Below are 13,263 nucleotides of genomic sequence, written 5' to 3'. Positions count from 1 at the left end.
GCTTTGCTATAGGTGTATGAAATTACACGCGTGGACCAGACCGCGCAAGGGTTGTAATGGTGTTGTACATGGAGATGTTATTGCAGGACCCTCCAATGGCGTTGGAGCAGATTTTCTCATCCATGGACTAGCTAAACTAGTAGAGGTACAGGTTGTTTCGTTGGTTGCTAGTGAAGTTGTTGCTTCTACTGAGGACGGTGTTCAAGACGTAGGAGTTTATTTGCTTGATGCTGTTCTCCAGAGAAGGTTTAGAACAGTCTCTTGTATACCCCACAAGTGCAGACTTACTTTCTCAAGGACATTGAAGGCTTGCCTCGACAGAGTTTTAGCGAATCCTTCCAATATTTTAGGTTGGCTGCAGCTATTGCTTCTTCCCGTTTGTACTTTATCCCTGTTCCAACCAAGGTGTGCAGCTGAAGAGAATTCAGGTAATCGAAAACGTTTACAAATTGCAGCCATTATTCAGGCCCTTGTAACTTGGAAGGAGCCAAACGGGTGTTACATTTTGGTAAACAAATTGCTTCAACATCCAGTTCGTTGTAGGTCTAGGAAGGGAGAAGTACAGAAGCATGGTGCGGCCAATATCATGGCCTGTCGGAGGAAGTTGAATTCAGGCCATTTCTCTGCAGCAATCGGTGTACTATCTTTGTCAGGTGTTTCTCCATGCAATGAGAAGACACACTCTGAATTTCTCGCTAAACATCCACTCGCACCTTTTCCTGAGATTCCCGTGGAGGATATCTTGGTTGATCCAGTTACGGTGGATTCCATGGGAGCTATCAAAAGCTTCCCAAAAGGGACATCATGTAGCCGTGATGGTTTACGCGCGCAGCATTTAGTTGATGTGTTGAGTGGAGCTGTCGCGGCTGTAGCAGATGACTTAATCTCTTCAATTTCTGGTGTTGTCAACCTTTGGTTGGCTGGAAAATGCCCTGTGGCTTTAGGCGAATACATTGCTAGTTCACCTTTGACACTGTTTCTTAATCCTAGGGGTGGTATTAGGCCCATTGCGGTTGGCACGGTCTGGCGTAGACTAGTCTCGAAAGTGGCTACATTATATGTTGGGAAGGACATGACCTCTTATCTTGGTGATTACTAATTCGGAGTTGGTGTACCTGTTGGTGGAGAAGGTACTTTACATGCTGTAAATCGGTTACTGGAGGCGAAAGGTCATTCAGACAAAATATCAATGTTGCTTGTTGACTTTTCTAATGCTTTCAACATGGTGAGCAGATCTCAGCTCATTAAAGAAGTTCGTCTCCATTGTCCAGGTATTTCTCGCTGGGTATAATTTTGTTACTCTCGACCGTCTAAACTCTATTATGACCAATATGTTATGTCCTTGGCGCTTGGTGTCCAACGAGGTGACCCTCTCGGTCCCTTGCTATTTGCGTTGACACTTCACCCCTTGGTGAAGACAATTGCTTCTAGTTGCAAACTTGATTTGCATGATTGGTACCTTGATGATGGTACAATTGTTGGCGATACTCTTGAGGTAGCTAAGGCCTTGAGCATAATAGAAACAGAAGGACCAAGCAGGGGGTTACACCTCAATACAAAGAAAACAGAGGTCTTTTGGCCTACTGTTGATCCTAGAAGCAAAGTTGATGGTGTATTGCCTTCGGATATTGGTAGTCCTTCTAATGGTGTTAAACTTTTGGGTGGTCCGGTGAGTTTGGATTTGGACTTTATTAGTGATATGATGTTGAGCAGGGTGCACAAGACTGTTCAACTTATGAATGCAATCAAAAAACTCACGGATCCTCAGAGCGAGATGCTATTACTTTGCAATTGCACTGGTGTGTATAGATTATATTTTGCTATGCGAACTACCAATCCTGCTTCCCTACAACCATCCACTGATCTTTTTGATGATTAGTTACGCTAGTATTTCAGACTCTTAATTACTTGAGATGGTGCAGGTTTCGGTCCTTTACAACAGAGATTAGCTACCTTTCCTATCAAAGATGGTGTACTTGGCATTTATACCATGGAAGATACCCGTACCTACTGTTATCTTGCTTCTCAGAGCCAGATTGCTTCGGTGTAAAAAGGTGATCCTTGGTAATTTATTCTCAACGGAAAAAGGCCCAGTCAATCAGTTGGCTCTACAGACTTTCATCCAGGTATGTGGTTTACCTTCTACCTGCTGTATCGATAATACTTCCCCCCCTTCCATGCACTCCCTGGCAGTCACTTATTTCGATGCAGTTAAGAAACAAATCCCATACCAATTTTCTATGTCTGTAAGAGACTCCATCTTATGGCAGTGCAACAGAGTAAAGCATGCACAAGATTATTTGCTAGCTGTACCAATTAGTGGGCTTAATCAGTTTCTTGGACCAAGACAATTCCGAGTTGTGCTTTGCTATCGTCTTGGTATCCCTCTATTTGTTGATAATAGTTTATGCCCAAGTTGTAACAAATCTATGGACGTCTTTGGAGATCACGCGCTTCAATGTGCTAAAGATGTTGGATATAAGTTTCGACATGATGTTGTTCATGATGTTATTGCTGACATTTGTTACAAAGCTAGTGTGCCTGCTCGTAAGGAGGTTTCTCTTGGCCTTCGCACGGATGATGACAGAAATTTAAAACCTGCAGATATCCTCGTTCTTAACTGGGATAATGGGAAAGATGTTTTTATGGATGTCACAGGTGTCTCACCATTTACTGGTGATGGTTTTCGCTCTTTTGTCCCATATAAAACAATTTCTAGTGCGGTTTCACGAAAACGCACAAAATATTTGGACAAGTGTGCGTCACATGGGTATGGCCTTGGTGTTCTAGCTTTCTCTACTTTAGGAGAACTTGGCGAAGATACTTTGGTTTTCTTCAAGCGCCTGAAGAATTTCCTAATTAGCAATGATGCTAGTTACGGCATGGGTGGTTTTATTTTTCATAGATTAGGCGTTGCTATTCAAAGAGGAGTTGGAGCCAACTTGTTGCTAGGTTACCAACCAAAAAATAATTGTAATTTCTTCTTTACAACAATAAGGTCTATGAATTAGTTATTAACTTTAATAGTAATAATTACCGAATTAGGGTAAAGTTGTTATCAGTTTGGATTGATCATCCATCCTTCGTGTTGATCATCATCAGGCCATATAAGAAAATCAGTACATCATTAATCTCAAGATTAATGCGTCTCGGTAGTTTCGAATGACCAGTTTTTATACTTTTTGTTATTATGACTGAGATGTATAATTAGTTTTAGAATTTTGTTATTGGATTTCTTGCATCTCATCTTCTTTACACAATCATGGAATTACTTTTGTTATTAATTTTAGGGTTCTAGATCTTTAACAATGGAGAATAATCTTAGCACAAGGAATAGAACCAGATAAACCCTTTGAATTGGGGGTTAGCCACCAGTTTTTTGAGAAAAAACTTTAATAAACTGAATTTGTTATATTAATTGATAAATACTACAACTCATAGTTACGTATTTATAATCTACTTAGCTTGGTTCTCAAGCAATAAAGATGCCGAGTTTAAGAAGTTTAATTAATCAGGGAAAACCAAACTAATTAAGGAAGCTAAATAAGATAAACTAAAAAGGAAATATAAAGTAGATGGTGTTGATGTCGTAACACATTTTCTGTTTAGGAAGAAGCAAATCTCAACTAGTGCTAATATTTTTATCACAATATAATGAACATCATTTGATTAATATATCGTGTCAATCATCAATTTGTGATTGCAAATTATATAATCAGATCTTTCGAATCCTCCCCAACATGAAGTAACTAACATGAAAGTATATTTTGAGAAAAGAAGAAGAGCTATGGTTCTCTGCAATACTGATTTGTAGGTGGTATAAGTACTTGCACCAACAGGCTAATTAATAGGATCCACTAATCATCGAAATAAATGACATACGCCATGGTGATGATCAACTACCGATCATCACATTTTATTCTTTGACGAAACAAAGTTTGGATGATTACTTTTCTATTTTAAAATCGCCATATTATAGGTAATTAGTAGATATGAATCATACAATATATATTCTTTTTAATTGTTCAATTTTAAAGTCGATATTTTTAATTTTATTAAATAAATAACTCTTAAATTTAAGTCAACTAATGAAGTCTTTTTATTATGTGCACACTCTTTAAAGGAGTGTGCACAAAATTAAACTCGAAAAATAGAATTAAGTAATAAGAAACACCTCTTTTTTCTATTAAGTAATAAAAATAAAATGGTAACAAAAGATTGGAGATAACATATTAGAAGAAGGAAACTACCGTCTAAGTTACATGATCTATAAAGGGGATACCATTATTAGCAGGGTGATATCAACTGAGAGATCCGACGGTCAGAATCTCTTAATATTTGTTTGTCTTATATGGAGTAGTATCACCCCCAAGTAATACTGGTATCCCCTTTAAAAATGGTGCTAAATATTTTGCGTTTCCTCCCCACCCAACATCGCTAATTAGCGTTTCCTCCCCAAAAAGATTGAAATTAGTGAATCATCTCCTCGTTAGTTTTTTCATCCATTGCTCGATTAGTTGAGTCAACACTTGTGCACGCGTGGCGTAGATTATGCACGCGTGGCATAGATTGTACACCTGTTTCGTGATCTTCCCAAAATACCCTCTAAGAATACCACACCACATGTTCTCCTCCTCCTCTGGCACCAGTACGCCATTACCTTTCCCTTCACCTCGTTTAGCTTTCTCTTCTTCTTTAAACGGCGTATAAAGAATGTCGAAACAATTAATATCGTCTTTGGAGATTGAAGGAAGGTATAAAATTGAAAAACCCAAATATGCAAAACAAAACAGAAAAAAAACTTCATTAAGAAAAACCAAAATCATGTTCTTCCTTAAAATTGAAGAATCCTAATTTGAAAATTGAAAAACCCAAAAACCTGTCAGCACCATCTTCAAATCAAGCACTACCGCCTCCATCGGTGAAAACCCATACTACAGATGTAGACGCAGATACAGGTATCGATTCAATTGTAAAAAAAATTCTCCCAATTTCAGAAACTTCTTCTCATACGCACTGCGGAAACATCAAATTCAGGACAAACCCATCCATTCCTTTCATGGCAGCGTCGATTCTTCTTCACTGATTCTTGACTACATCACTAGATTCAAAACCCATATCCTTCATTGATTCTATATCTCTAAATCTTAGTCTTCTTCAATGATTCTCAAATTAATTGGTCTGAATCTCTCCATTCTCCGAGTCATAACCAACAATAGCTTGGATTCATACAGCAGTAGAGAAAAATGGGGCTGGATTAAGAGAAAAGGGGAAGAAAAATTCTCTTTCCTTCAACCTAATTAGGGATCATATGATTTGGGTTGCTATTGACACCGTTCAAATAGATTTTAGAAGAGACAATTATGAAGAAGTCGAATCTTCCTTCCTTTTAATCAACATCTTCTCATCAATCAAATCCAAGAATTCATAGAAATAGCTTTTGGGTTTTCCTGTATCTGTTGCTCACAAATCAATCGATGAAAACCGATCTCGTTGTGAATGAGATTATGTCTTTGGTATAATTTATGGAAATAAATGAGGGTATTTTGGTAACTTTATATGACACGTATGTAATTTTGTCACGCGTATGTTTTCGCTGATTCAGCTAACCGAGTAGTGGATGGAAAAACTAACGAGGGGAGGATTCACTGATTTCAATCTTTTTGGGGAGGAAATGCTAATTAGCGATGTTGGAAAGGGAGAAAACGCAAAATAGCCCAAATAACAAAGGGAATTTAATGAAAGAAAAAAAGAAATCTGAATCAACATGGTTAACTGAAAAATCCATGAAGATTTCACGACTTTGATGAACATTTGGCTTTTCACTTCTCCCAAGTGTAAACGAAGTGTAGGAGAAAAGATGGTGTCGATTAAAGAAGCATTGGGTGTGAAAATAAAAATCATCGAATTTACGAACAATTTCTTGTGTAACTGTCAGTATCAAGACCTCATGAGAACCTAGTTAGCAATTCGGGATTCGGTAAACGTGCGGAATGGCAAACGTACGAGTATTATACGGCTTTGTAAAATCCAGGTTCGGTCCAAAATTAGGTCAACGGGACGTGATTCGTCAGTAATTCGGAACGGCATACGTACGTGTATAATTCAATTTATAAATGTGAGTTCGGCTCTGAAAATTAAGGTATCTATATATAACAAATAATTTGTATTTATAAGGTCATAGACCAATTTTTATGCATATGTGTGAGTTATTTAAAGAAAAAATAAACTTAATATGATGATATTAATAATATATAAAACATTAATTATCCAAGAGGACGTCGTATGGTGGTTTAGATGCTTGTGAGTTTGAGATCTCTCTCACCTTCACCTTCAAATCTCTTCAGTCGTTTTTGTTTCATAAAAATTACAACACGTCTAATATTCGGTCGTGTATGCTCGGGAGGCAGTAAAGCCCAAAAAGTGGAGTTTTTGAAAAGTAAAAGCTAAAGAATTTATGGAGAATTAAGCGGACGTATCATTCGGGATACGTAAAATTCGTGAACGATTCGCGAATAACCCGGGAATGCCACATAATACGCGACTTGGTTTCGGAGTTGCAAACGTACGCGAATAAGACGATAAAATTCGTGATACGGAAAAATTCGCGAATGATTCGCGAACTTACTAACTAGGCATGAGAACACTCCCCATTTTCCCTCACCTCTCCATACTCTCGCAGGCGCCCAAAATTCTCAGCTCTGAGATTCCCCTCTATTTTAATCGCGCGTTTCATATGAAAGCCAGTGGATCTGGATTACATTCGCGACGGATTTCAATTTTTTTAGGGTAATCGAATTACAAGGTATGTTTTCGTCAGTTTTGATCTCGATTTGATTACATTTTTTTGTTAGGTTTTGAGTGCTGATACTGAAGTTTACAGAGATTTTTCAGAAGTGTTAGTGAATTTTGTATAAATTTGATCAGATCCGGTTGTTCAGTTTCTAGATTATTATTATTATTATTATTTTTTATTTTTTTTTGTAGTAAGTTGATTCGTGTTTTGTTAGGTTTGATGATTGTTAGTCGAAGCAAACATTGTTCGCGTATGGATTTTATTTTTTATGTCTTGATTTTGTAGATGGAGAAATCTTGTAGTTCGTTGATTTATTTCGACAAGGGAACACCAGCGCTTGCTAATGAAATCAAAGAATCATTTGAAGGAAGCGATGTTGTTCCAAAGGTTGAACCGATGAAAAAAACAGTGATGTTAGTACTAAATGGTGAAACACTACCTTAACTCTTTATAACTATTTGTTTTACCATCAGAAGATCATACAATTCAGAAACTAGAGATAAAACCGATTTCAAAGGAAAAGTTTTACCTGAGATGATCTTGATTTGTCAGAATTTAAGAAATAATCTTCAGCATCCAAATGAATACATTTTCACTTAGATTTTTTTGTCGTTTGAGTGTGACTGAAATTATCGAGCCTTTGATCCCGTCTATTGGCAAACTTGGAACATCGTCATCCTTTTATCATAAGAAATGCAATTTTGGCAGTTATGTCGATTTATAAACTTCCTCAAGTTGAGCAGCTTCTTGTTGATGCACCTGAGATGATTGAGAAAGCTCTTTCATCTAAGCAAGATCCCTCTGCGAAAAGAAATGCCTTTCTTGTGTTGTTCACCTGTGCTCAAGAACGTGAGATTAATTATCTTCGTACCCATGTTAATAGCATTCCTGAATGGGGAGAGTTTCTTCAGATGGTTGTATTGGAATTGATCCTAAAGGTTTGCAGAACTAATCGTGGATAGAAGGGGAAATACATTAAGATTAGTATTTCCTTGCTAAATGCACCTTCTAATGCTGTTATATATTAAGATTATTATTTTCTTGATGGATTTCTTGGGTGATAACAATGCTGCTTCAGCTATTGATGTGGTTGTTTTTCGCTTTCATTTGCACCAACGGCTGTCAGGGCAGCTGACAACACCTACTGTCAACTTCTACAATCTCAGAGTGATAACAGTGTTAAGCTTATTGTGCTTGATCGATTAAATGAGCTCAAAAATTCTCACAGGGAGATTATGGTTGATACGATCACGGATGTGCTTAGGGCAATTGCAAGCCCAAATCTCAATATTCGAAGGAAGCAATTGACATTGCTCTTGAACTGATAACTCCTCGAAACATTGATGAAGTTGTTCAAGCACTGAAGAAGATAGTTGTGAAGACTCAGAGCACCGAGCTTGAGAAGAATGGAGAATACCGTCAAATGCTTGTTCAAGCTATTCATTCTTGTGCCATAAAATTCCCCGAAGTTGCTCCAGCACTGTGGTTCATTTATTGATGGAGTGCTTGAGTGATAGCAATGTTGCTTCAGCTTTTGATGTGGTTGTTTTTCTACGCCAGATTATTGAGACCAACCCTAAACTTAGGGTCGCAATTATGACTAGGCTCCTGGATACTTTCTACCGGATTCGTGCAGCACATGTATGTTCTTGTCCCCTCTGGATCATTGGAGAGTACTGCTCATTTTCTGAAGTTGAGAGTGGGCTTGCTACCATCAAGCAATGTCTTGGGGACCTGCCTTTTTTCACAGTGAATGAAGGAGGAGGTGGAGCAGATACTTCAAAACCATCTCAGCAAGTAAATTCCATCAGTGTATCTTCTAGGAGACCCGCAATTCTTGCTGATGGTACCTATGCTAGTCAGAGTGCTGCCTCGGAAATTGCCTTATCTCCTCCTACTCTTGTTCAAGGATCCTTGGCTTCTCCTGGCAATTTGAGGTCTTTAGTTCTTACTGGTGACTTTTCCTTGGAGCAGTCATGGGTTGTATACTGACGAAGCTTATATTGAGATTGGAAGAGGTTAAACCCGAAGTGAACAAAGCATCTTCTCAACCTTTGTTAGTCATGGTTTCTATGCTGCAACTTGGACAGTCCTCCTTCCTTCCTCACCTAGTTGACAATGATGCAAATGATAGAATTGTTCTTTGCATAAGATTGCTCTGCAATACCGGAGACGAGAAACGAAAGATATGGTTACAGTCATGCCGTGACAGTTTCGTCAAGATGCTTGCAGATAAGCAGTTCTGTGAAACATAAGAGATTAAAGCTAAGACATTTTTCATGCACAACCAGATGATCTTATTGACTTCTACCATTTGAAGAGTAGGAAGGTAAGCCAACGCAGTTTTGCTTCTCTTATAAGTGTATCTTTATTCTGGAAGCGTAGATATATGTTACTGCATGAATGTGGCTATTGATGTCATATTTGAGTGTAAGATAAGATAACATGCTCTCATAAATTAGCAATTCCCATGATGCTTCTGCAGACACATATGTTAACATGTTCACATATTTAGAATGACTCATTGCCTTATGATGTGTTAGACACACTGATGTACTACAATAGATTTTTGGATGGTATGCTTATGGTCGATATGCACATATATCGATCTGATACCTTCCTGTTGTTCGTTTACGCCATAGAAGCTGATCTTGTTTAACTGTTAATGTGGGTTTTGTAACTTGTTGTTCCAGCACCATTGCTATCGAAGCTGCAAGGATGAAGAATAATTTGTTAGGTCTTTTATGCTTCAGACATGCTCAGAGATTGTAGTAACTAGTACTATTTCCTTGTTATTTTTCCGCATCCAACTTTATGTATGTCTAGGCATTATATTATTTAGTATCTGTTTGCTTTTCAAATAGTTCATTTATGACTTCTTAGTTTCATCATAATGTTCTTTTCATGACTTCTGGATAATTTTCAGGGTATGAGCCAGCTTGAGGTGGAAGATGAGGTCCAAGATGATCTTAAACATTCTACTAAGAATTCACCAAAGATGGAGATGACGCCAACAAGCTAAACCGCATTCTTCAGCTGATAGGATTTAGTTACCCTGTTTATGCTGAAGCATATGTTACAGTTCATCATTACGACATTGTACTTGACGTCACGGTGATCAATCAAACTTAATGAAATACACATCGACATTATGGATTACATCTCTCCTGCTACATGTGCTGATGTTGCATTTAGAACTATGTGGGCTGAGTTCGAAACTTCGAATGGGAAAACAAGGTAATTGTTATGTCTGTTTTTGATTTTCCTAGGTATTGAATATTTAATTCTTACAATTCACTCCCTTAATTACTGGAAATTAGATGTTTACGTGGTTGTGCTGAAGAAGTAGTCTCCCTTTTGAGTTGGGTCTTACGATCATCAAATAATTAATGACACCCACTTGTTCCAACTTTAAAACATCTGCATTAGATTCGGGTATATGAAAAGGATAACCACTTTTCTTGTAGGTGACACATCATTCCATGTTTCTCTTTCCTTTATATCTTAGTTTTAAAGTTTTAAAGCTTTAAAACTATATCTTGTGCGTCATCGATAACTGTAAGTGTTTTTCACCTGAGTTGTAATGGTTTTTAATCATGGGCTAACTGTTATTTATATGCAATTTAGGTGGCTGACAATCTTAAGGAGAGATTTTCTCGTTTTCAAATTGATTTTCTTACATTTTTCTGATTTTTATTTTATTTATTTATGTTATGCTTGTGATTCTGGGCAGTGATTAGAAAGAGAGAGGGCTCTAGTGGGACACAATCTCTTTGATTTCTTGATTAAGAGATGAAGATAATATATGAATTAGGTGCCATCTTTTGAATCATAGTAGTATACTGCCCAATGTAAATTGGTACCCCCAATTAGCAATCATGTATGTAAATCTATGATTCCTTAGCATCAGGTATCTCTTGAATATCTATTCTTCTCTTTTTTATGGATTTCAGATTGATTTGATTTCCCCACTGTGATTGAGTCAAAATTACACTTGATATGAGCCTTTGAATATCTATATGCGTTTACTATAGAGATTCTGCTAAATTTTGTTGCTAAAATATTGCATTTATCTCACATTTAGGATACCAAAGTCATTTTGATTAACTTTTAGCCTGCTTTTATATAATTTCTTTTTGTTTTAATTATAATTTTCTAATGGGTAAGAGTTTTGGGCTATTAATTTGCAAATGGAGACTTACCTACCAAGGGCCTGTCTCTTGAGGGACAACTCGCGGGATTAGTACTGGTGATGGTGGTTGTATTCGTTTCTTTTGCCGTGTGTATGATTTGGAAAGGGAATCTGAGGCTATGTGTTTCTAATCAAATATTGCAGGTTTTTTTGTTTTTTGGTTTTGTGTAAAATTTGGTCTGACCCACGTTGATGGTAGTCAAAAAGACAATGACCATCAATGCTATGATTGGACCTATATAAATTCCATTTTTCGCATCTTGATAGGAATCTGTATACTGATTTACCATTCATTTACAGAGCCGTTTTGTGCGATTACATCCTCTGAATTTCTTAAAATTAATTAGTATTGAATTAGTTGTTTGGATATATGGATTGCCTGTGAGGATCAAACTTGTTTGGAATGACCGTCTGATTTCTTTGATGTTAACCTTTGGCTGTTTTTCTGAGGCATTCTAAAAGACATCTGAAGTTATGAAGTTATTGTTTTTGATTTGGTCAATCTGTACATGTTATTTTTGACGGGGATGGTTTTCTGGCTGAAAGCCTCCTAACTCGTCGAAGCGAACAAATTCCCGTGTTCGTAAAATTCATGGTAAACGTCGAAAATCAAGTTCTGTTGACGTTGTTGGTCCTCTACGGAGTTCCACCGCTGTTTGAACGGTCTCATATTCCATCGCCTTGGGGAGCTGTGTTGTGGCCATTACCTCTTGGGACTGGCCATGAGACAGATATTCTATTCAAGTTAACGTAACTTATCATGTTTCGTTGCTTTTATAGCTGTCTTTTGTGTATGTTGATTACTTGATGTGTATCATTAGCTTTATTTGAATATATAATCTTATTTTTCCACCGCGACTGAGTTTAAATTACTGTTGATACGAACCTACAGTGTTTAGTAAATTTTGCATCTTTTGGGTTTATTGAGTGCAAAGGCTATGTATTCCTGCACTTGCGTATGCCTATCATGCAGAAATTGAATACCAGTTGAGATTAGTTTCAATTGTAGTGGCCAGACAACCGTAGGGATGCGGTATCCACAGAGTCCCGATTTGTCTACTAACTCCATCTCACATTTTTTGAATGCATACCATTACGTTCTTCTTTGTATGTTTTGGTTTAGTTTTTCCATTACCAAAATGCTAGCTTTACCTTGGGTGTGTCCCGGGATTTGTCTCGTGTGATCAAACCCTGATCAATTGGGTCATTTGGGATAACCCCTGAGATTGTCGCTAAGCTGACCATGGGTTTGTTCTTAAGTGTTCCAAGTCAAATGGGTGGCACCCGTGGTCTTTTGTTCATGATGCCTTGATGTCATGTTTGGAAGCTCGGGTAGCCACATTCCTTCCTACTGACCGCACCATTTTTTGTATTTTTTCATCTACTGCCACCGTTTTTGTGTTGATACTACTCCGTAAGTATGTAAACTTTGTTCTTAGACTTCCGATGTTATAACATTTTGGTCTTGTTACCTGTCATCTATAAAGCAAATATGTTCTCTTGGTATCAACTTCGTGTTGGAAGATGACTAAATGAGAATGCTTTGCCAAGCGTTTTTGCTCTTGAATAATCATCATTCATGTTGTGGTCTTGGATTAGCTCAGACTTTGTTTCTCATGTGTGCCCTATATCCCTTATATTGGTGCCTTCGTCTTTTTTAGCAATTGGGCTGGCATTGAATATTATTTCTCTCTGTTAGTAAAGTATGTGTGCTTACTTTTTGTATTATGGTGTTATGTTGTTGCATCTTTCAGGGGAATGAAAACATTGATTGATATAAGCTTATCATGGAACTGACTAATATAAACTGGTTTGAAGGATAACTCTATTACTCTAAGATGGTTTATATTGGCCTTTTACATCTTATGGCTGTTATTCTTATTTTTAAGGGAAATAGAATAACTTAAGAGAACCAAAACATTTTTGTGTGAATATACTTTCCAGTCTCTAATCAGATAATGGAGAGATACAATCTTAGTGATCTGGCATTGTCGAAAACTAATGATTTCACAAAGGAACCATGCCTGGTCTTTAAGTTGGTTTATCTATACTGTTTCTCTGGATACTTGTAGTTTGAGATCTTATAAAATCAGATACCCCAAAATGGGAGCAGTGTTAGACTTACCTGCTGTCCCTCGTTATCCAGGGGTTGGACTTTGGTACCAAAGACCTCTCTGCTAATCCTGGGGTGGGGAGTCCCATTCTAGCATTAGCGTGGCGTGTTTTTGGGTCCGTGGATCTCATCTCCAAGTCACACCCTTTTAGGTGTGTGGCT

At 37.5% G+C, this 13,263-nt stretch overlaps 2 non-coding genes and 1 pseudogene across 2 annotated transcripts; all 3 read left to right on the top strand.

The window, feature by feature from the left end:
* The first annotated feature begins 1,336 nt into the window (after positions 1-1,336).
* Positions 1,337-11,363, top strand: LOC113337404 (annotated as a pseudogene).
* On the top strand, positions 11,165-11,311 carry LOC113337480. Its single transcript, XR_003354278.1, has one exon. It is a non-coding gene; the product is annotated as a small nucleolar RNA snoR2/U65 (small nucleolar RNA).
* On the top strand, positions 11,364-11,445 carry LOC113337479. The gene has a single exon (XR_003354277.1). It is a non-coding gene; the product is annotated as a small nucleolar RNA snoR77Y (small nucleolar RNA).
* The last annotated feature ends 1,818 nt before the right edge of the window (positions 11,446-13,263 follow it).

The sequence above is a fragment of the Papaver somniferum genome, unplaced genomic scaffold (genome assembly GCF_003573695.1).
Source record: "Papaver somniferum cultivar HN1 unplaced genomic scaffold, ASM357369v1 unplaced-scaffold_16, whole genome shotgun sequence".
Taxonomy (NCBI): domain Eukaryota; kingdom Viridiplantae; phylum Streptophyta; class Magnoliopsida; order Ranunculales; family Papaveraceae; genus Papaver; species Papaver somniferum.
The sequence above is the reverse complement of the archived record's forward strand: the minus strand, read 5'-3'. Positions and strand labels throughout refer to the sequence as shown.